At 36.1% G+C, this 22272-nt stretch overlaps 1 long non-coding RNA gene across 1 annotated transcript; it reads left to right on the top strand.

The window, feature by feature from the left end:
• The first annotated feature begins 66 nt into the window (after window positions 1-66).
• Window positions 67-20428, top strand: LOC118020176. The gene is made up of 3 exons (XR_004681827.1): window positions 67-272; window positions 5519-5622; window positions 20170-20428. It is a non-coding gene; the product is annotated as an uncharacterized LOC118020176 (long non-coding RNA).
• The last annotated feature ends 1844 nt before the right edge of the window (window positions 20429-22272 follow it).

The following is a 22272-nucleotide window of genomic DNA, read 5'->3' as shown; positions in this document are numbered from 1 at the left end:
TGCCCAGGCTGGCGGCTTGTCTTCCTTCCGCAGGAGGACGGAGGGGAAGGAGAGAGCGCCTGCTCCCGGGACTGACCTGTGCTCTATAAACTGTTAAAGCCTGAGCTTGGTAGGCAGGGGCCAGACGGCAGAGACCCACAGGACCAAAGGTCAAAGCAGTTGGCGCTTTAAGTAACAATTTGCTCCTTTTCCTTCCTTCCGCACGAACCCCGCGCCGTGCAGAAACGTTGGCTTCTGGGCAGCTGCATCATCTGGAACTCCTCAAGGATGAGGTAGTAAACGTTCCTCCATTCATCCAACAAATAGGCGGGAGAAGGCAAGGGCGCGAATCTAACCAAAGGAGTCAAAACCCGGGGGTGAGAGCGGGGGCAGGGCTATAGTGGGGCTGAGGGAGGGAGGCGAGCAAAATGTCTACAGCCAGAAGCGACAAGTAGTAAGCGATGTAGGTGGTACAGAATCAAGGTTATATTTTTCCAGGACAATCCTTTCTAAGGGCTATTTACAAATATATATAGTATTCTAAAATGTGAAGCTCTTTTGAAGAGTGCTTTATGTTTTGTTAGAGAGCTTGCTGTGGAGAGGGGAGTGATTCTCGTTTAGGGACGGTTTCAATCCAAAAAACATTCATCTTTGAGTACATGTCTTCAGACTTCCCTCCGTTCTCCCGGTTAGAGAGATACATCGTCCCCTCTTCTCCCATAACACTGCCTGCCTACTTCTAGTGAGGCTTTTATCACACTTCTTCATCCTCTTGCCTAATTGCGAGCACCTGGATTCAGGTATTTCCTCCATATCGTTATTCTTCCATTAGTTCATTCATCATTTCATTCAACAAATATTTATTGACCATTTTCAATGTACCCAACACTGCCTTAGATACTCTAGATATAATCTGTCTTCAGGAAGTACATCACATTCATGGAGATTTTACTCGGAGTAAGCAAAATAGTAAGACTGCTTGGAAGATAAAAGAGAAAAGGGACAGAATAACTGGGGTATGGGTGCTCACCACCTTGAGTGATTTGGGAAGACTTCTTTAAACAAACCATTAGACTACCTTCCATAACCTGGAATTTACTATGGAATTTACTGGAATTTATTATTTACATTCTCTATGAATGGATACATTTTCTTGAATCAAATAGTATTACTAAGAAAAAACTATAGAAACCTTAAAATCATATTTTCTCCCACATTTTATCCATACCCAAGCTCTCAGGATTCAGCCTCCTAAAGAGAACGTGGAATATTTGTTCATTTCTCCATCTTCAGTACATCCACCAAGGTACAAGCTACTGGTGTTCCAGCTTCTACTGTTACCCCTCTCCACTCCAGATTGAGTTTTAAAAAGTATTAATTGACTCATAGCTCACACACACACACACACACACACACACACGGACTGTATAAATCTTTCAGTGGTTTGCGTTGCAGTCAGAATAAAATACAAACTCTTTAGTGGCCTCTTAATAACCTCCCCTACCCTTCTCCAGCCTCACCTATGGCCATTCTTGCCATGACTCCTTAAGTTCCACCACAGAGTAACCTTCCCTTCTTCCAACCATTTCTTCTCTTTGCACATGTCCTCCACTTGGAGGGCTCTTCCCTTTCTACTCATCCTTTAGGTCTCAGAGAAGGCTTCCTTGACCCATCCCAATCAACAAGATTAGGCTGACCCTGTCTCTGTTGTTCTCTTTTTTAACACCTATTTTTTTGTCATAGCCCCATCAAATTTTATTTGCATATTTATTTGTGACTTGTTTAATAACTCTCTTCCATTTACAATGTAAGCTCCAGGAAGAGACGGCTCATGTCTGGCTTGGTTGTTTACCGGATAGTCAGCTCCCAGCCCAGGACTGAAGCATAGGAGTCCAAGAACACTTGGTGATTGAATGAACACAGTAGGTCCTGATGGTGGTTTATGCATTAAGCAGTTCATTTCAGAAGCTTTAGTTTCACCTTACCGTGTATTTTTCTCAATGTCCTACTTTTTCCTGAGAAGTAAATCACAGTATCTATCAACAAATTTCTAGTTAAAATGTGTCAAACTAACTACTTTCCTTTTCATGAAGTAATGTTCCAAAGTCAGATGTTCCTGCATCTTCCTACAACCATACCTTACCCAACCTCCAAAGTCATCTATATCCTCCTGGAGATATATATGTATTATATATGTATAATAATACTATTATAATGGTATATAATAGTATTTATCATATATACATGTACACACATATACGTATTTGGAGGAGAGAAAAAGGGTATATGCACACATACCTATATAACATAAATATATGAGTGATGTATTTGATAACATATATGGTTCCTTCTCCAATTTAACCAGAGCTTCAATAGTCAAATTCCTAACTACCAGAGATAGAGACTTATATACTCTTTTAGACTGCACTCTACTACAAATCTTATCAGTTAGCAATCCATATTTTAGTTTTATATTGGTACAAGCGTCCAAGTTATCCTTAAGAGTTAGACACTGTATTTCCATATTCACTTTTTGTGATTATTATTCTCCTAAACCACCATAGGATAAGTTCAAAATATGCTGTCTTTGCAAAGGTAAGAGCTTCATCAGTGACACTCAATAATCAAATATAAAATTTGAATGCTATTTTATAGCATTCCCCCCCCAACCTCAAAATATGCTGTCTTTGCAAAGGTAAGAGCTTCATCAGTGACACTCAATAATCAAATATAAAATTTGAATGCTATTTTATAGCATTCCCCCCCCCCAACCTCACCAAACAGATGTACCCAGTTCTAAGATATGTAATTAAAGCACAAATCATGTTGCTCACATGCCACACCTATGTTCTGTGATCAGTGATTGAATCGAATAAAATTTTAAATCCATTGAAATTCCACATTAAACACAGTTGTACCTGTAAATAATCCAAGCTGTTTAAAGCTTACTGTAAATGCATTCACACCACACTTTTTAAAAGTTGTAAATTATGATGGCATTTGTCAAGCTGTCCCTCCATCTGGAAGCACAGTCAAATATCAGGTGTTCCACATTAATTTTTTTGTAGACTCTGGAGAGACAGCTCATCTAATAGTGTACAAATTCACCAAAATGCATTTCAGCCTAATAGTTTATATTACATGAATGAATATTATTATTATTATTACCATAATCAGAAGGAAAGCTTATGAGTCATCTTTCATTTCTGAAAAGTTAAACAGTACCACAAATTTAGAAACACAATAAAAATGCAGATTTCCATATGCTTTATTTTTTCCCCTGTGGTCTAGCATTAAGCAGGATTTTTTTTTTTTTTGTATTTGTTCATCCATTTATTCATATCACAAACAATTGTGTACCCAATATGCACTAGTTACAACAACAAAACACTAGAGATACCGTGGTAAGTGAAATAAAAGTGAACTCTATGCTCATGCATCACCTTGCAGATGATTTAGGGAGGTGAACATTTGTCAAGTAATCACACAGTAATATAATATTTACTGTGAATAAAAATATCAAGGTAAAACAGAGGACTGTTACAGCAGAGGGACCTGGGAAATCAGTGAAGGACTTCTTAAGGAATTGCCCTTGCTGCTGAGATCTGAGATACAAAGTTAAAACAAAAAGGAAGAGATCAAAAGCTTTCCAGGCAAGAAAGTAACCCTGCAAAGACTCCAAGGCCAGAGGTGTCCTGATAGAAAGGAAAAGAGGCTCTGATAGCTAGAGCAGAGGCAGCGAGGGGGAGAGTGACCCAGAGTGTTGCCATGTGGTATTTTAGCATTAGTTCAAGATTTTGAATTTTATCCTATAAGAAGTGGGAAACCATGGAATTTTTTTTAAAGCAGAGGAATGACGTGATCAAATATGTATTTTTGAAGTATCACTCTGATTGTAATGTATGTGTAATGCATATTCATATATTCACTTGGGTGAATGTTTTAAAATCAACCAAGAAAGTGATTTCTGGGAATGGGCTCAGTTATTTCTTCCACATGCCAGCCAGGATGGTAATAATCATTGTCACTGGAAACCAAAAAAGTGAATTTTCTACCATATAATAATGCCATTGTTATTTAGTATTTTGTTACACTTATGGAGCAGAGCCCTGTGTTTTTAATCAGTCTGGAAAGAAAAACCTGCACCCCAGAAGGATTTCTGTCTCCATCAGTGTCTCTATTTCTGTTTTCCAACATAAAACTATGATGATCCATTTTTAATCATCTGAATAATGAATGACATGCTGTTCTTGTTCTGTAGTTTGTTTTTGTGATTGTCACCTTCCCTAGACTGTAAGGACCTTGGTGGTTTTGAATGTGCCTTATCCTTTTATCCTCCATGCCTAGAATGGATTTCCTTTTAGAATATAAGTGGCTGATTAAAAAAAAAAAAATTGTATTACCCAAACTAGTAGTCAAAAAAATGCCAATTAAATGAGATACGATTTTTTACCTATTAGACTGGCAAAAATATTTTAAGGAGTGATTAAGGTGTAAGAAAATTAATGGATACTTGAGATTCTATAATGAGCAAAAACTTGTTACAGTGTATAGGTAGAGCAATTCAGCAATATATAGCCACACTTTAAACGCGTACATTTTCTTTGACCCAGTAACTTTATTTCTGAATTGTCATCTTAAGAGAGAAGGATTATGCTATATGCAAAATATACCTAAAAATATGGCTCATTCCAAAGTTCTTTATGCAAAAATAAAAAAGTAATAACATAAATCTCCTACAAAAGGTGACTGATTAATAACTGTATTAAATTGATACAATTCAACTTTACACAGTGTTTATAAGTAAGGTGGTGGAATATTAACATCAGGGGAAGATACTAACAGTATATCCAAGAGCATATGAGATTATAGGGTCTAAATACACATGGATAAATCACAAACACGTTTTAGGTAATTATAGGAAAAAGTAAAAGTTACTTTTAAAACGCATTGTGTTATGAGCAAATACAGAAACACATTTACCTTTTATAAATTTAAATGTGTATATATGCATGTAAGGCCCTTATTATTTGTACTATGGTGCTTGGCCCATGTTAGGCACTCTGTAATTTATATATGAAGTAATTTATATTAAAAAATACCAAAATTATCTATAATGTTCTATAATCCACTAAATGAAAATAATTACTAGTATCATCACATTCCTGGTTGAAAAGTTTTTAAGCATTATAGAAACTGGCAAATAGAATTATTAATATCATCATAGTCCTAGGTTAAATTTTTTAAGGTATAGAAGCTGGCAAATAGTGAAAACTACTTAAACTTTATCTCACTAGGTAAAAGTAATCTGAGTGTTTGAAGAATGTCCTATCACAAAATAGTCATTTGAGTGTATTGATTTAGTTAATCTATAAAACAATAAGCCTGTCAGTCTTTTGCTCCAAACCCATCATGGCTTCCCATTTCACTCAATAGAAAAAATTCCACATAGTGACCTATAGGCATCAATAATATAGCTGCTTGTTTTCTCTCCTCCTAATTCTTGCTATTTCTGTTTGTTCCAACTCCATTCACACAGGCTTTTCCACTTCTCATTCCCTCTGCCTGCGATGATATTCTACAGATATTTTGATGGCTAGCTCTTCATCAGTTTCAAGCATTTACATAAAGTTCACTTTTTTGGTAAGTTCTTCCGTGACCACCAAGTTTAAAACTGTCGCTTGAATTTCTCACATTCACTATCCTCGCCTTCCTGCCTTATTTTTCTTTATAGCATTTAATATAAACCAACATTCTATTTGTTTTAATTATGTGTTTGATCATTGTCTACGTTTTCCTACTGAAATGTATTTTTTTTTTGAAATGTAAATTTTATTAGGTTGTTTCTTACACTGCTGTATCCCCAGTCTGGACCAGTGCCTAGCACATTGTATATGCTCAAAAATATTTTAGATGAAACAGCTAATAGATTATAGCATGAAACAGCTAGTAGGTTATAATCCCTTACCATTTTTTCATGCTTCTATATTAGCATTTAATATTGAATATTACACACTTATGTGTCTGCCTCCCCACCAGAAAGAATTATTCAAGGGCAAGGACTATGTCTTAATCATCTTTGAACCCTTCAGGGGTTCAATGTATGTAATATATGGAAGTAAGTAAGTGTGCTCTAATATATGTTGATCGAATGAACAAGTGAACTAAAAATCAGCCTGTTTGGGTACCTTCCCAGTAGCACTTGTTCCAGTGCATCTTTTGATGTTTAAAAATTGAAATTTATCATGTATGCCAATCAGAGAAACTCTAAACTAGAGGCTTACTCTGAAGCATATTTTCTGTTCTCATTCTTGTCTTAGCAACTCACTTGGCAATATATAAGTATAACCACCCATGTAAAGTACTTAGAATATTTTCAATGAATTTGAAAATATTTTACATTTCCTTATTTCATGTCTTAAACACATGCAAAGGGTTTCATTAATTTTATTTTTTTCAAGTATTCTGAGCATTATCTTCTCCATCTATTGAAAATGTTATGTCTTTTTTTTTTTAAGATTTTGTTTATTTATTTATTTTGAGAGAGAAGGAGAGTGAGGATGAGCTGGGGGAGGGGCAGAAGGAGAGGAAGGGGAAAAGGGAAAGAAAGAAGCAGACTCTCTACTGAGCAGGGAGCCCAATGCAGGGCTGGATCCCAGGACCCCCGGGTCATGACCTGAGTCGAAGGCAGACACTTTAACTGATTGAGCCACCCAGGCACCCTACCATGTCTTTCTTTAATATTTGCATCCAATTTGCAGAGTACAAGGGGATGAATTTTTGGTAGTTTGTATCTTAGGCAGAATAACCATTTAACATTCTTTTAGAAGAACTAATATATTATGTATGTGTGCCATTGGACGTGATGTGTGTGTCTGTGTGTATGTATATCTGTATATTACCACCACGTATACTTTTTCAGTTTATTATTCAATTTATTGTCATCACTGAACTCATAAATTTCAAGGATCTTGTTTTAGGTTTCAGTTGAAAGAACTTCCGTTAGTTTTTTTCTTCTTCTTTTCCCTTTTTTGGAAGGTGGGGCATGGTGGAAGAGTAAGGGATGCTGATTAGTATGAGTCTTCCAAGTATCACAAATACATTTCACAATGTGATCTTTGATAAATGTCCAAATGGATCTTAAAACTAAATTGAATTGCTTTTTATTGAGCCCCATAATTTATTCCAACCATCTGTGTCACACACACAAAAGTTTGTTTCTTAAGGGCTTTATGATATTTTTTGTCCCCCTCAGCACCACCATTAGGATATAACAACATTAACATATTTCAGGATTAACTTTGGTCCCCTAAAGAATATAATACATCTTTCAGTCAATAAACATTTTTCAACACAACTATTTGCAATTTGTAGATTAAAAAATATGGAACTGAAAAGCATTCTTTTGGCATCATATTTTCTATTTAAAGGCCACCAAATGTTTCTTTCTGAGAGATTGTATTGAGTGGTTAGGATCTTGGCATCCACTCTTGTTTTAGGGAAAGATTTTCCTGGCCCACACTTGTTGTTGCTGGATAATGAATAACTAGAGTATGTGGACAGAGCCACCTTCCCATCTGTACTAGCCTTAACTACCATTGATTGCTGTGTTGCGTCCTCTGTTGAACCATGTATGCTTAATCATTAATTTTACTTAGAGCTAACAAAAATACCTCTCATTATTGATCATCTGTTGTATGCCTAGGACATTACACATATTTCTGACTTAGTCATCATAATAATCTGAATTTAAACATAGAGAAACTAATGCTTATGTATTTTGCTGGAATTTCTGATAACTAATTTTTATAGGAGTTATTAAAACAATACTAGAAATTAGTGGATTTTGTTTGTTTTAAATGCATTGTAATTTATAAAGTGCAGTTTTAGTTTTCTTTGTAGAGAATGATACTTTTTTTAAGATTTTATTTATTTATTTGACAGAGAGAGAGAGCACAAATGGGGGAGCAGCAGGCAGAGGGAGAAGCAGGCTCCCCACTGAGCAAAGAGCCCGACATGGGCCTCGATCCCAGGACCCTGGGATCATGCATGACCTGAGCCGAAGGCAGATGCTTAACCGACTTAGCACCCCAAACTAACTTTTAGAGTTCCTACAGTCATAGTGGGATTAACTGTATATTTTCACAAGATTTCTAGGTAGCTGGTCCTGCCCAGGACTCTCACTCAGTATACCTTCCATCTTATTATTCTGCCTTGAAATAGAGTAATAGTAGCCTATGTTCCCCTGCAGAATCTCTGTCTGCCTATTTATCTTTCTTTCTATCTTTCTATCATTTATTCTATTCTATTCTGTTCTATTTTATTCTAGTATGTCTATGACCTATAATAACCCTGATGTATGGAAATGATATTATCTATATCATGGCCTTTCTGTGCTACAGTATGAAACATTTCATATATATGAGTACATATAAGTAACATATATGGCTATATCAACTACATCCTAAATAAATATATATGTATATGGTTGATACGTATAGTAAATTCACGCCTAGATGATGAGCTCTATTAGAGACTTTCATGCAAATATAATGTATTAAATACTATTCCATCTTTCTCCCATCATTTGAACTAAGCTAAATTGCTAAACATATAACATGAATTTCTAAACAACTCATGATGCATTGATACAAGAAGTAATTCATACTTCAAAATAGATTGTTCTCAGAATAAGAAAAATGTAGCTAAGGTGATAAAAAGAGAAAGATGAGAGAATCTGATATCATTTAACATAGAGAAGATAAAGCTAGTTCAGTTTGAATAATATTTCATACTTAAATAATTTTTTTAATAGGAATAGTGAGCAGTTGTTTTCTATTTTGGCATCAGATCAGGAAATAGGCTTAATAAATTATAAGATGGGGCATCTGGGTGGCTCAGTCATTAAGCATCTGCCTTTAGCTCAGGTCATGATCCCAGGTCCTGGGATCGAGCCCCTCATCGGGCTCCCTGCTCAGTGGGAAGACTGCTTCTCCCTCTCCCATTCCCCCTGCTTGTGTTCCCTCTCTTGCTGTCTCTCTCTCTGTGTCAAATAAATAAATAAAATCTTTAAAAATAAATAAATAAATAAATAAATAAATAAATAAATAAATAAATAAATTATGAGATGATAGTTTAATTGGATATAAGAAAAACAACCTCTATGTCAAAGTAATAAAATTTTAGCATGGACTACTAAGGGAGATATTAAGTATTTATACCTGGAAATCTGCAAAAAGAACATAAGCAACCATGTTTCCCTGCCTGAGAAACGCAAACTGCTGGACAATATGATCTCAATAGTCTTTACTAATTTTTTATTTTATAGATATCACTCTTTCTTTACTTTTCTTCCAGTTTCTCTGCTAGTTACAATACATTAAACAGTAACAATTTCTGGCTTTTGTTTTTAAACACATCTGATTATAAGATTATTAACTATAGTTTCTCTTTTACATTCCATTGTCAAGAAGTGAAAACAGTGATACATCAGCTAGTTTTTCAGGAAGAATGTAGATTCCAAGGTAGATCACAGTTATAATGTATCCCTTAACATACATATAGTAAGTGGGTGGTTAAAACTATCTTTAAATCATAATACTCCCTTGTTCAAAAACCTATTGGCCCTGCAGCAGGACGGCGTCAAGGGCTGTCCGGGCTGTGCTCAACCCCACACCCATCAAGCGTGGGCGGTCCTGTTCCTGTGTCCTCTTGTGACCCTGGCACTTGGCTTGGAGGCTGCCCCTGCCCCCCCACCAGTTGTGCCTTGGCGCCTTGTCTGCCCCCAGCTGTGCCTTAAGGACTAATTCTGGCACCCCTTCCAGGGGGCTCCCTGAAAGCCCTTTTCTCTGAATGCCTAGTTCTCCTTAATGAGGCCCACGGGGAAAGGGGCTTTGGGCCCTGCCCCACTCTGCTTCGGAACACCAGGTTGTCCTGAGAGCTCACCCAGGCCAAAGTTGGACCCCTCCCCAAGAAGCCAACCCAGTGCCCCTCCCCCATTTCCCCTACTGACCAGTTGATCAAGCTTTCCACACAGATGTTGCTGTCTATTGGGGTGCCTTCTCTCAAGTTAGGAGTTCTCAGCTGTCCCTAACCTCTCCCTCACTGCTCTTTGAATTGCTTCCCCCTCAAGATGCTCTCTCCCTTCCCCAAAGAAGGAGTCACAGAATCCTGAGAAGATGAATGTGCTCTAACCTACCCCCATGTGCCCAGGCCTTATGCATCTGCTGACTGACTCAGCACCCCCTTCTCCAGTCTCCTGGGGGCCTATCCTACCCCCATCAGCATCAATAAAACCTCCTGTCTCCAGTGGGAAAAAAAAATGCCCCTTCAGCCACTCTGATCTTAACCATTTGTCCAATATACCAAATTGACAGCTCTTTCTATTCTTTGTCCTTGGATTAACACCAACATGATACCGACCAGGTGACCATTTAACAATGTTGGATCAGGAAATTCTACACATAGGGAACAGCAAATGCAAAGCTCTAAATTCTCTCGTTCTGTCATTTTCTCCTGAACTACATAGGCACACGTATATATCAACGTCATTTGCTTTCTCCTGAATATTTTCCTTTGCTGCATACACACTGACATTATATCTGTATTTGTGTATTTGTTTATTGTCAGCTTCTGCTTCCATATCATAAATACTGTGATCAAGGACTGTTTACTTTTTTATTCTCTACTGTATTGCCTGTACCTAGAATAGTGTCTGGCACCTGATAGACATTTAATAAATCAACCTTTCAATTCACTTTCAATTTAAAAGTAGATATTATTTCTGCAATGCCAAAATCTGATGAAAAAACATATTGTTTATAGTTGTGACTATAGCCAAAGTCAGTGTATTTGTGACTGAATATTATGCTTTCCATCCGTATAGTTTGTCATCATGGAAAGAGAACTGTAGTCTGAAGGTGAAGTGGGAAGTACAATTTGCAGAAATCATATCATTTATTCTTTCTCAAATGAATCAAGGCTTATTGTCTTTGGGTAAAAATATATTATAAAAAAACTTACAGTGAACCTCTTTTCTTCATATAAGAAAACACTTGCTGTTTAAAAAATGTGATTCTCTCTCTGATGTGAGAAGAATTTATTCCATTCCCTATCTGAGAATTTCATTGCCATTTGCATGTTGCCTGGAATACAAATTGTACTTAGTAATCAATCAGTGTTTAATTGCTGCTCAAGTAAACCCTTGTAATCAGACTTGCTGTAAAAATGTTAAGGTGTGCAAAAAGCATAAGGTGGCATTTTCCCCTCCTTCTTATTATGCCTGTGTAACTTCCATTAATACTAATAGGAGGCACAGCTGGTCGTCAACAGGAGATTACAGGTTGCTGCTTAAATCGTATTTTATTTTTATACCTTGGCAAGATTTATGTATTGAAATCAGGTGGCCAGATTTTTTGCTATTGTTAAGAAAGCTTTTACTCTGAAAGAATGAGATTGGGGGAGGGAAATTGAGTTTCAAATTTTTTATTTTAGGAATATAAAGACTCAAAATCCAAGCAGCAGCTTGTCCTTATACACCAAGTCTGTCTTATTCTTTAGCACCAGCTGGAGTCCCATTTCTAATTTGCTGTGAAGAATTAAGTGATTTGAGACCCATACCCTGGAGTATTTGACCTCCAATGTCAACCAGCTAGCTTGCAATTCCCTTGGCTGAAAAGTTTCTCCAGAATTGATTTGAACTAACATCAGTTAAAATACTCTGCAATTTAGTAGTAAATATCACTGCAAATCTGAGTACAAGTTTATAGCCATGAAAAAAACACACTGTAGAATATTAAGGAAAAGAGTTTAGGAAACATGAAAAGCCTTGGTGATCAGAAATGTGGTAATAGAACCTTTCACCTCAAGGTCATTGGTTTGAGTCTGGTGTAGTTGGGTGGCTTACCGGCTGAAGACGGTTGTTTGTAGCATATGTGAGCTATGTCAGTGCTCTCAAACTCATTTCTTTGTGGTCAGGTCCATTTGTCATAAAACAGCTATTCTTGTCATTCTCAAATGCCACGGTATTGACAACCCTAAAGGAGAATAGAAGGACTAATAGGGACAGAGTTAGAGCAGTATCCTCATTACCCCAAATGCAAGTCAGGCTCCTTTTATCTCAGTCTTCCTTTTCTCATGCTGTTGCTCCCATCTGGATTGTTGCCCATTTTTCTCTATGCCAAATCTAGTCTTTCAAATCATTCAACTCATTCCTTCTCCCTCCCCATGATACTTTTCTCAGTATTCCCTGTGATTAGTACATTTTTCTCATCCCTGACCTTGCTTGGTGTCCAGTTACCTGATAGTAGATGGATTACCAGTGTGAGTAACACTATACTAGATAGGAGAATAAATGTCGCCATTCCCCTAATTCTTGTTAAACTCCTCTGTTCTCATTCTCTCTTCATTTTCTTCTTCCCCAGCTTCCACTACCATTAATTAACCACATCCCATGTAGACATGTTCTGCTTTTTACTCCAAAATCTCACCTGGCTTCTTACCCTAAAAACACTTCCCCTGACAACCTGTAGTTCTGCTGTCCTTAATTTTGCCACCGCCTACACTGATTTGCTGTACTATCTACTCTAAACCATGAAGGGTACAACAAAGCTTAAAACTAGAAAAATCTCCATTCATTTGACGTGATAAAGTAGATCAAAGAGGAAGTGGATGGAAAGTGTGAAGCAGAAGGTGAGATCAAAAGGTATAGGTACATTCTGAGAATCCCTGCTTGGAAAACTAGATAGTGATTACCTTTCATAGTCCATTTTCCCATATTTATTAGTTCCATGTGTTTGCTAGTTACTTAGTACATTTAATACTGTTTTTCAAGTATATTAAGAGTCAATTTAGCTTATGACTTTGTTCAATTCCCCAAATCTTGAAGACATGTTTTTTTTTCCATGAGTAAAACTATATGGTGGGACTGAGTAATAAAAAGAGCTACCAGTTATTGAGAAATTACTTTATACCAGGCACTGCATTTACTATTTATAGTAAATGTAGTACTATTTATAGTAAATGCAGTATATCATATTATATAATATATACAATTATATATAACTATATAGCTATAATATATAACTTATATAGCTATATAATTATAATATATAACTACATAATATATATGATTATATAGTTAACTATATAAATCTATATTTTATATAACTATATAAAATCTCATTCAGTACTTAATCTTGGAAGATATTATGCTGCTTGTTTTATGGTAGAGAAAATTGGGCCCTCAGGAGTTTAGGTACCTTGACTAAAGTCACACTGCCAGAAATATCAAAGTTTCAGGCTGAACCCAGATATTTCCAACTCCATAGCCTATTTTTTTAAATTAGTGTTACATACAATCTCTTTAAATCCTAATGCACTGTAATGTAGTCATCCTATTTAAGCACCTAAAGATCCAGTCTGAGATTTGACCACAATATATCAAGTCTGCTGTAAGAAATTACTATGCTTGGGGCGCCTGGGTGGCTCAGTCATTAAGCGTCTGCCTTCGGCTCAGGTCATGATCCCAGGGTCCTGGGATCGAGCCCCGCATCAGGCTCCCTGCTCAGCGGGAAGCCTGCTTCTCCCTCTCCCGCTCCCCCTGCTTGTGTTCCCTCTCTCGCTGTGTCTCTCTCTGTCAAATAAATAAATAAAATCTTAAAAAAAAAAAAAGAAATTACTATGCTTATGTTTTCAACTCTGTACTTTATTTAACACATATAGTGGAATGAAGGAGAATTGTGTTTCTGTGCCATTGTATACCAACTCTTGCTAATCTAAGTCTTTGTCACCAGGTAAGATTTTGAGTGTAACAATCCATTAACTCATTATTTCTTTTTTGTCTTTAAAAATATATAACACATTACTGAACACTGAATAAATGCTCAACAAGTGCTTATAGCTTCAAATTGATATTTTAATAACTTATCAAGTTATGGAAATTCAGAGATTTGTGCCCCCAAAAATCTTAGTTTCAATTTGAAAGAAAACAAATATACCCTACCTCCTAGTACAGTACATAAGACTATATATAATACATAAATCAGTTTTCCTAGGTTTTGAGGGTTATGTGATCATTCACATTTAATTTTTTTTCTGAATATGGTAAGAAAAATGTAAAACAAAAAAAGGTAAGGGAGGAAATATAAAATACTTGTAATTCTGCCATCAGTGCTATTATAATCTCTGTCAATTTACACAATTGGTATTATTTTAATAACCTGAATTTGTAATCTGATTGTGTTTTACTTAACACAAAATATGATATTTAATAATTCATGTTATTCTAAATGTGGAGTATTCAATAATGTATTGGTAAGTATAGGCTGGGCTCTGCTGCAATAACAAATTACTCCAGAAACTTCAGAGACATAAACCTTTGCTACATATCCTATTTGGGTTGACAGGGAGCCTCTGTCCCATGTAGTAAGTAGGATGCAGATTTCCAGAGGTTCCACTTTCTTTTGATAGCACCTTCTGGAGCATGTGACCTCCTTAGTCACTGCAGTGCATTTTAAAGGTACAGGGAGTTTTCATCTAAGCAATTAACTGCTTAAGCCAGAAATGACACATGTCATTTTCACTCGTAGCCCAATGGTCAGAACAAGTTACATCACCCTGCCTAATTGCAAAGGGGCTGGGAGCTATAAGGAAACACATAGAATATTGTATATAACTAATCTCTGTCAATTTCTTCCTTTAATATAACTCTTCTAGCTTTATGTTTAACAGCAATTTCTCAAAGTTATGATTATTAAGAAAGGCATCCTTTCTTTTTTTTAAGTGTTGATAAAAATGTAGTAGTTACTACCCTTAGACTTCAGACTTATATTCACCAGAAATATCACTAAATTCTATAATTAGAACTTAATTTTTATTTTGAATCCTTAATCAGACAAATGGAAAAATCAAAATTTCAGCCAATGTAAAGCTGCTTCTCCCTTTCTCCCAGAGTTGCTTCTAAATTCTAGGGGGTTTATAAAGTGCCAAAGTCTCGGTAAGGAGGGTAGACACCTGCTCTTCAGTCATTTTCATTTTTCTGTGTGATGAATGATGACATGGCCATCATCTGTTCCGTTCATTGGTCCACACATGTAAATAGAGTATGCTTCTCTTTCCTGAAGACAAGCCTTCCAGAGCATCCTGCACTCTCTTCCATGGGGCACAGGGAACACGTTATTCTGCAACTCTGGCCACACTAGGAATTTGGCAGGGCTGGGATGAGGGTGAGGAGTTGTAAAACAGGTAGGGATCAGGTTCTTAGAAACCTGAAAGTGACTAATTTTTCATCCCTGATGGGAAGGATGAGCAATATAGAAATTGACATATCACATTTTCTCCCAAATCTTATGATGTAGCATAACCTTGTTCCTGGACATTAGCTTTTGAAATGAAAAAGCTAAAATTTAATTCTTTTTACTCATATTCTGTTTACTAACCCTTGTCTGAGGCTATAATCACACCAAATGAATAGAGGAAAGGCAAAAAAAAAAAATGAGGAAAGGAAAAAAACTACATACCAGTTTATCAAAATATTATTCTATTACCTGCTGACTAAGTCTTCATGGCTGGTTACTTCTGTGTAAGGTAGTCATATTCAGCACCATGCAACTATGTTATCTTATAATACCTGATTGTCCAGTGTTTATTTGGGATCGTGGAGCCAAAATTCCCCTGTAATAATATGTGATCCAATCATATTCTCAACCTTAGAATTTTACTTAGAGATTCCGATGTTCCAAATAAAATGTAATTATGTATTTTTAGAAATGGTGGTGGTGGGACAGGGGATTGTTGTTATTTGTTCATTTCTCAGTTGGTTGTTGCTTTGAAGAAACATTTTATCTGCCACTGGGGGAAGGTGACTCATTAGCTGTGAATATCATTTCCTCCTTCCCTTCATCTGGTTCCTGGAAGCCCTGTCATTGTGTTTCTAAAGAGCTATTTTCCAGTCTTCTTATATCTTTACATGGTGGAGAGAGAGAGAAAGAGATTAAGAGACAGAGAGAGAGAGAGAGATTGGGACAGAGAGGAAGGGAGCACTCATAAGCTCCTCTCTTTCCCTTTCCTTGTAAAATACGAATCCCATCATAGGGGCCCCACCATCATTTAAACCTAATTATCTCTCAGAGGCTCCATCTGCAAATACTATCACATTAAGGATTAGGGATTCAATATATGAATTTTGGGGAGACACAACATTCAGTTCATAACAGTGTGTGTGAATGTGTTTAGTATGTTCTTTCTGGCACTACAAGATGTTCCAAACTCATATATTCCCTGCACCAATTCTGGAAGCAATAATTTCTCCAAGGATCTCCAGTTTGTTTTATTGGAGCATGGTATTAGAGACCAAGATGGGTACACCAGGTGTGCTTATTGCTAGTGGAGTATCATTATTTCTAGCTCTTTTCAGCAGATAGAGCAAGAAAATATATATGTGTATACTAACCCTTGCATATGTAAATGTCTATAAATATTTTTATATGTATTCATCTGTGACTATATCAAACTAAATATGAGTTCCTACTAATGTTTCTATCTGTGACTATATCGAACTAAATATGAGTTCCTACTAATGTTTCTATCTCTAATCCATTACAACATTGATCATTCTAACCCTCTCCCCTTGCTTTTTTCTGTAACCTTCTATTCCAAAAGTAAGAAACCTGGCTCTCATCATCCTTACTTACTTACTCAGTTTCAGTGTGTATGTATGACAGTACCAGAATTGTTACCCGAAACCCTATGGGAAGCAGCTTTACCAACTATACTGCAATGCTTATGTATAGTTACTTTTGCCTTTAGATTTACAGACTACTAATTTCCAATTTTGCTTTGGCCAGCATCTGTTCCCCTACTCCCGTCAGTGTGGTTATTTCATGTATTTGTAATACAGTTAAATTCTTTTGTCATCATTTACATTCCCTCCTGATATCCCTTGATTTCCTAAATAATGTCTTTTTAACTTGCATATATTAAGGTTTACTATTTATGCTATAAAGTTCTATGCGTTTTGACAAATGCATTATGTCATGTACCCACTATTAGTTTACAGAATTTTAAGTGCCCTAAAATATCTCCTGTATTTTGTCTATTGAAACTTTTCCTCTTCTGAAACCCTTGGTAACTGCTGGCCTTTTTACCTACTCTATAGTTTTGCCTTTACCAGAATGCCATATAAATGGAATCATACAGTATGTAGCCTTTTCCGACTGACATCTTTCACTTAGTAATATGCATGTAAGATTCATACATATTTTTGCATGGCTTGTAGCTCACTTATTTTTATCACGGAACAGTATTCTGTTACATACATATACCACAGCTTGTTTAACCTTTCACCTACTGAAAGACATCTTGGTTGCTTCCAGCTTTGGTGATTATGAAGTTTGTATAAACATTCATGTGCAAAATTGATTCTTGGCTTTATCTTGGCTTTATCTAAATACTTACTTAAATAAGTATCTGATTTTAGTTGTTCCTTTAGCTATAAATACCATAAAATGTATCCTTTAAACATACCATACCATAAAATGTATCTTTTAAAATATATATATTTAAGTATTTTTAAGTACAATCACATGTTGAGCAACCACTACCACTATCTAATTCCAGAATAATTTCAGCATCCCAAGATGAAACCCTGTACCCATTAACACTTATTCCCTATTCTCTCTTGCTCTCAGCCCCTGGCAACCACTAATCTACGTTCTGTCTCTATGTCTTTGCCTATCTGGACATTTCATATAAATGGAGTCATACATGTTACCTTTTGTGTCTGACTTCTTTAACTTACAATGTTTTCAAAATACATCCATGTTGTAGCATGTATGAATTCCTCTTTATGTCTGAATAATATTCCATTATATGGGTATATCACACTTCATTTATGCCTTTGTCATGTAAGGGACATTTGGGTTATTTCCACTTTTTAGCTATTAAGAATAGTATTGCTATAAACATTTATGTGCAATTTTTGTATGAATAAATGTTTTCATCTATTTTGGGTATGTATATACCTAGGAGTGGAATTTCTGGATCATATGATAGCTCTATGTTTGATTCTTTGAGGAACTTCCAAACTCTTTTCCAAAACACTTGTGCCATTTTAAATTCCTACCAGCAACGTATGAAAGTTCTGATTTCTCTGCATCCTCACCAATACCTTTAATTGTCCATTTTTTAAATTATAGCCATCTAATGGATATGAAATGGTATCTTATCAGGGTTTTGATTTGCATTTTTTTGACAACTAATGAAATCAAGCATCTTTTCATATCTTCCATGTGCAGATTTTTGTATGAGCATAGTTTTCAAGTCATTTTTGTAAATACATAGAAGCACTATTGTTAGATTATGTATTAAGGCTTTGGTCTCTTTATTTTTATTCAAAGAAATGTGATGTGAATTGCAACTGATATGTGTGGAACAAGACCTACCTGTTCCATATTATGACAGCTAGCCATTTGTTAGCCAGAGAGGAGGCAGAAAGCTCATATTGCCCTATGTAGTTAGTTGTTCCTTGAGTGTGGGGAGGAGAGATATCGCCCTCTAGGGGAGCTTGCCAAAGTAGTGGGGTACTTTGGTTGTCACAATAACCAGTGTGTGTGCTATGGGCATTTAGTGTCTGTGGCCCAATCAATATTGTGCAATGTGCTAAAGAGCCTTGCACAATTAAGGAATGCCCTATCTCAAATGTCACTGAACATCTTGGGTGAAAATAATTGCCACACGTATGAGTCAGCAGAAACCAAGTGATCGAAAACAGAGAGAGTAAGGTTCAAAATTTGCAAGTAATAAAAGCCAGCTTGGGAAGGAAATACTGGTTAACTGACAACTTTCTGGGACTGAAGGTGATAAGATCTCCTTTCTAGAATTGTCTTGCATCTTAAATCATCTTGGTACCTCTATAGGATGAGCTCTGGGTTCCTTGAGATTCTTGTTTTCCATCTTTATATTTTGTATCTTCATACTGACTACCAAATATTATTTAGATTACTTAAATAAGTATCTAATTTTTGCAATCAAAAGATGCTAACTAGCATACTTTTCCCCCCATAAAAATATGGAGAGAATGGCATTTAAAGAGGGGGGGTTCAAGTTCCCACTTTAAAGTTTTTCATTATAAGCGGTTAGGACTAATATTTTCATTGTGGTTAAAACATTACAAATAATTGTAGCATCTTTAAATATTAACCTGGCAGGCTTATTATTTGGGATACTCTAGTGAGTTGCTTTTTCCTATGTGATGCTAACAAATTAGTTTCTCAGCACACTCCAAATTATGAAATTGAAGCCAATTTTATTTCATTTTATTTTATTTTTAGAAAGAGTGTGCAAGTGTGGCAGGGGGAGGGACAAAAGGAGAGGGAGAGAGAGAATCTTAAGCAGGCTCCACGCTGGGCTCAATCTCACGACCCTGAAATCATGACTTGAGCAGAAATCAAGAGTCAGAGCTTAACCGACTGAGCCACCAGGTGCCCCCAAAATTGAAGCCAACTTTATTTTTTTTATTTAAATTCAATTAGCCAACATATAGTACATCATTAGTTTCAGATGTGTTAAATAATTCATCAGTTGCATATAGCACCCAGTTCTCATCGTATCATGCGCCCTCCTTAATGTCTGTCACCCAGTTATCCCAACCCCCTACTCACCTCCAACTGTAAACCAAATACATGGGTAGGGGAAAAAAGTCAGTACTTTGCAAGTTTATTCACACTATGTGATACATTATTTTTAGAGAGCTTAGTATTTTGCTAATGTATTCAACATTATAAGCCAGGAATAAAACTTTTCAATTTAACTCCCATTGATAGGAATTACAGCCTAAGTTGTAGTGAAGTAGAACTTTGTTAAAAGAATAACCAAGTCACATTCTGTACATACTAAAGCATTTAATTCACATATACTTGAATTTTGCATGTTACTAACATGTTAAATTCATTTTACCCTATTGAGATTAGAATATTGTGTTCTATATTAGTAGCAGCCAACTCAATAAGTAGTGATTAAGCCATGTGGTAGTCTGTTCCATTGGCGGCCCCTGATGAGTCAGTCTCCTGGTATTCGTCCTCTTGTGCAATCCCCTTTCCTTGAATCTGGGAAGCAATGATGTGCTTAACCAAAAGAATATGGCTAATATGACACTGTGCCATTTCCAGACCTAAGCCTTAAAATGTCTGGCAGCTTCCACTTTTGCACTCATAGGAGCCAGACAAGAAATTCAGTCATGCCTCTAGAAAGACCACATGAAGAAGCACCAAGGAGAGTGAGAAGCCCTGAGACTATGTGGAAAGATGGAGATGCCTAGTCCTTTCCACTTCCTCATTACCCACAGCTGATGTGAGAGCTGAATTTACCCACAAGTGTGGCCAGCAGAAGAATCAGAAGCTGAGCCCAGCTCAGACTGCAAACTTGTAAGCAAATAAAATAGTTGTTTCAACCCAGTAAGTTTCGGGGTGTTTATTTTTGAAGCAATGAATAACCAGAAAAAAAAATACCTACTGAATATCTGGGGCTGCAGTTTGTTAGGGAGGTACAAAGAATAGATGATGAAGTGATACATGTTTGACTTCTTCTTTTTTTTTTTTTTTTTTGCTGTGGTAAGAACACTTAACCTGAGATCTAGTCTCTCAACAAATTGTTAAATGTTAATGATACAATACAGTATCGTTGACCATCCCTAGAACTTATTAATCTTGATTAACTGAAACTTTATGCCTATTGATTACTAATTCCCCATTTCCTCCTCCCCCAGTCCCTGACAACCACCATTCCACTCCAATTCTATGAATTTGACTTTTTTCAGATACCTCATATTATTGACTTTCAGCTTTTGAGCTGGAGTATGGTATACATCTTTTCACAGAAATTTCTGAAAGTTATATTTTTGTTAGTAATATATTTCAGCTACATTTTTATTATCTAAAATATAGCATGGAATATTAATTATATTTAATAAATCTGTGGGCAAGTGATTTTCAACTTCTAGTGTCAGTTATACTTCAATAATTTTTTTGTTTTAATTTTCAACTTCTCGTGAGTAACTTTAAATGAATTTTTGGAACACATTAATTTACCAGGTGTTACCTGTATCATCACATGCAGTCCTTCAAGGTATAATTTCCAATTATTGCAATAATTCAGGCAAGGGAGAAATTTGGACCTGCCTGAGTGATTCAAGAAAGTTGCAAAACCACTTTGGTATCAGGAACTGATAGGAAGGAAAGACTTGGAATGAGCCAGGCATAGAAGAACAAGACAGACATTCTAAATGAGGGTGTGACATGCTCAGGACAGCAGCAGGGGAGAAGCTGCAATGTTAGACGGGTACATACGGATTTGGTTTATAATCACACTGAATGGGTGAAGAGGATTTTTTTTTAAATTACCCAAAGGTAACTTAGCAAGGAAATTACTTGATTAGGCTATGTTTTAGACTTATGAATTTAGCAGCAGTTCCCAGAACAGAGTAGAACAGGGAAAGATTTGACAAAATCATGAAAAAAATCTTACTGGCATCCAATATTTTCAGCAGCTTTCTCAAGTACTCAAAAGAGGTTTTTTGGTTTGTTTCTTTTTTGTTTGTTTTAAACAGAAAGACAAAATAGTTATAAAAAATGTCAATAAGTACTTTCCTTTTGCAGTTTTGTCAAATACTTTCATGTAATGTCATAATAACAATAATTGGACTATCATATCTTCTTTTTAAAAAGATTTTATTTATTTATTTGAGAGAGAGAGAGAGTATGCAAGTGAGGAGAGGGGCAAAAGGAGAGGGAGACGATCTCAAGCAGACTCTGTGCTGAGCACAGAGCCCAATGTGGGGCTCCATCTCACCATGCTGAGATCATGATCTGAGCTGAAACCAAGAGTCAGTCGCTTAACCAACTGAGCTACCCAGGTGCCCCATAGACTGTCGTATCTTCTTGGTAGTCAGTTCTTGATCGTACAACTTTGATGATCATCCTGGGCTGTTTTATCATACCTTGAATAAAGAGATGTATAGTTTTTGCAAGCATAACCTTTGGTATCCTGGAACAATTTTTGTTTATACCAATTTCCCTTAACAATTCTATTGTGCATATATATGTTTATATGTATTTTTCTCTTTTTAGTCTCTTATGCTGGACATGATTCTTCATATTTTGACTGGTATTAAACAGCAGAGCATTTTCTTACATATTTAAATGTCACTAAAATAAATGTGTGAATTTATCTTTTTAAGATGAGAAAAGATGTTCAAGAAAAAAAATAATGAGCTAGGCACTAAAGGAATAATGGAGTCAG

This window comes from Mirounga leonina, unplaced genomic scaffold, assembly GCF_011800145.1.
Source record: "Mirounga leonina isolate KUSES-001 unplaced genomic scaffold, KU_Mleo_1.0 Mir_173, whole genome shotgun sequence".
NCBI lineage: Eukaryota > Metazoa > Chordata > Mammalia > Carnivora > Phocidae > Mirounga > Mirounga leonina.
This window is presented reverse-complemented; position numbering and strand designations above follow the sequence as displayed.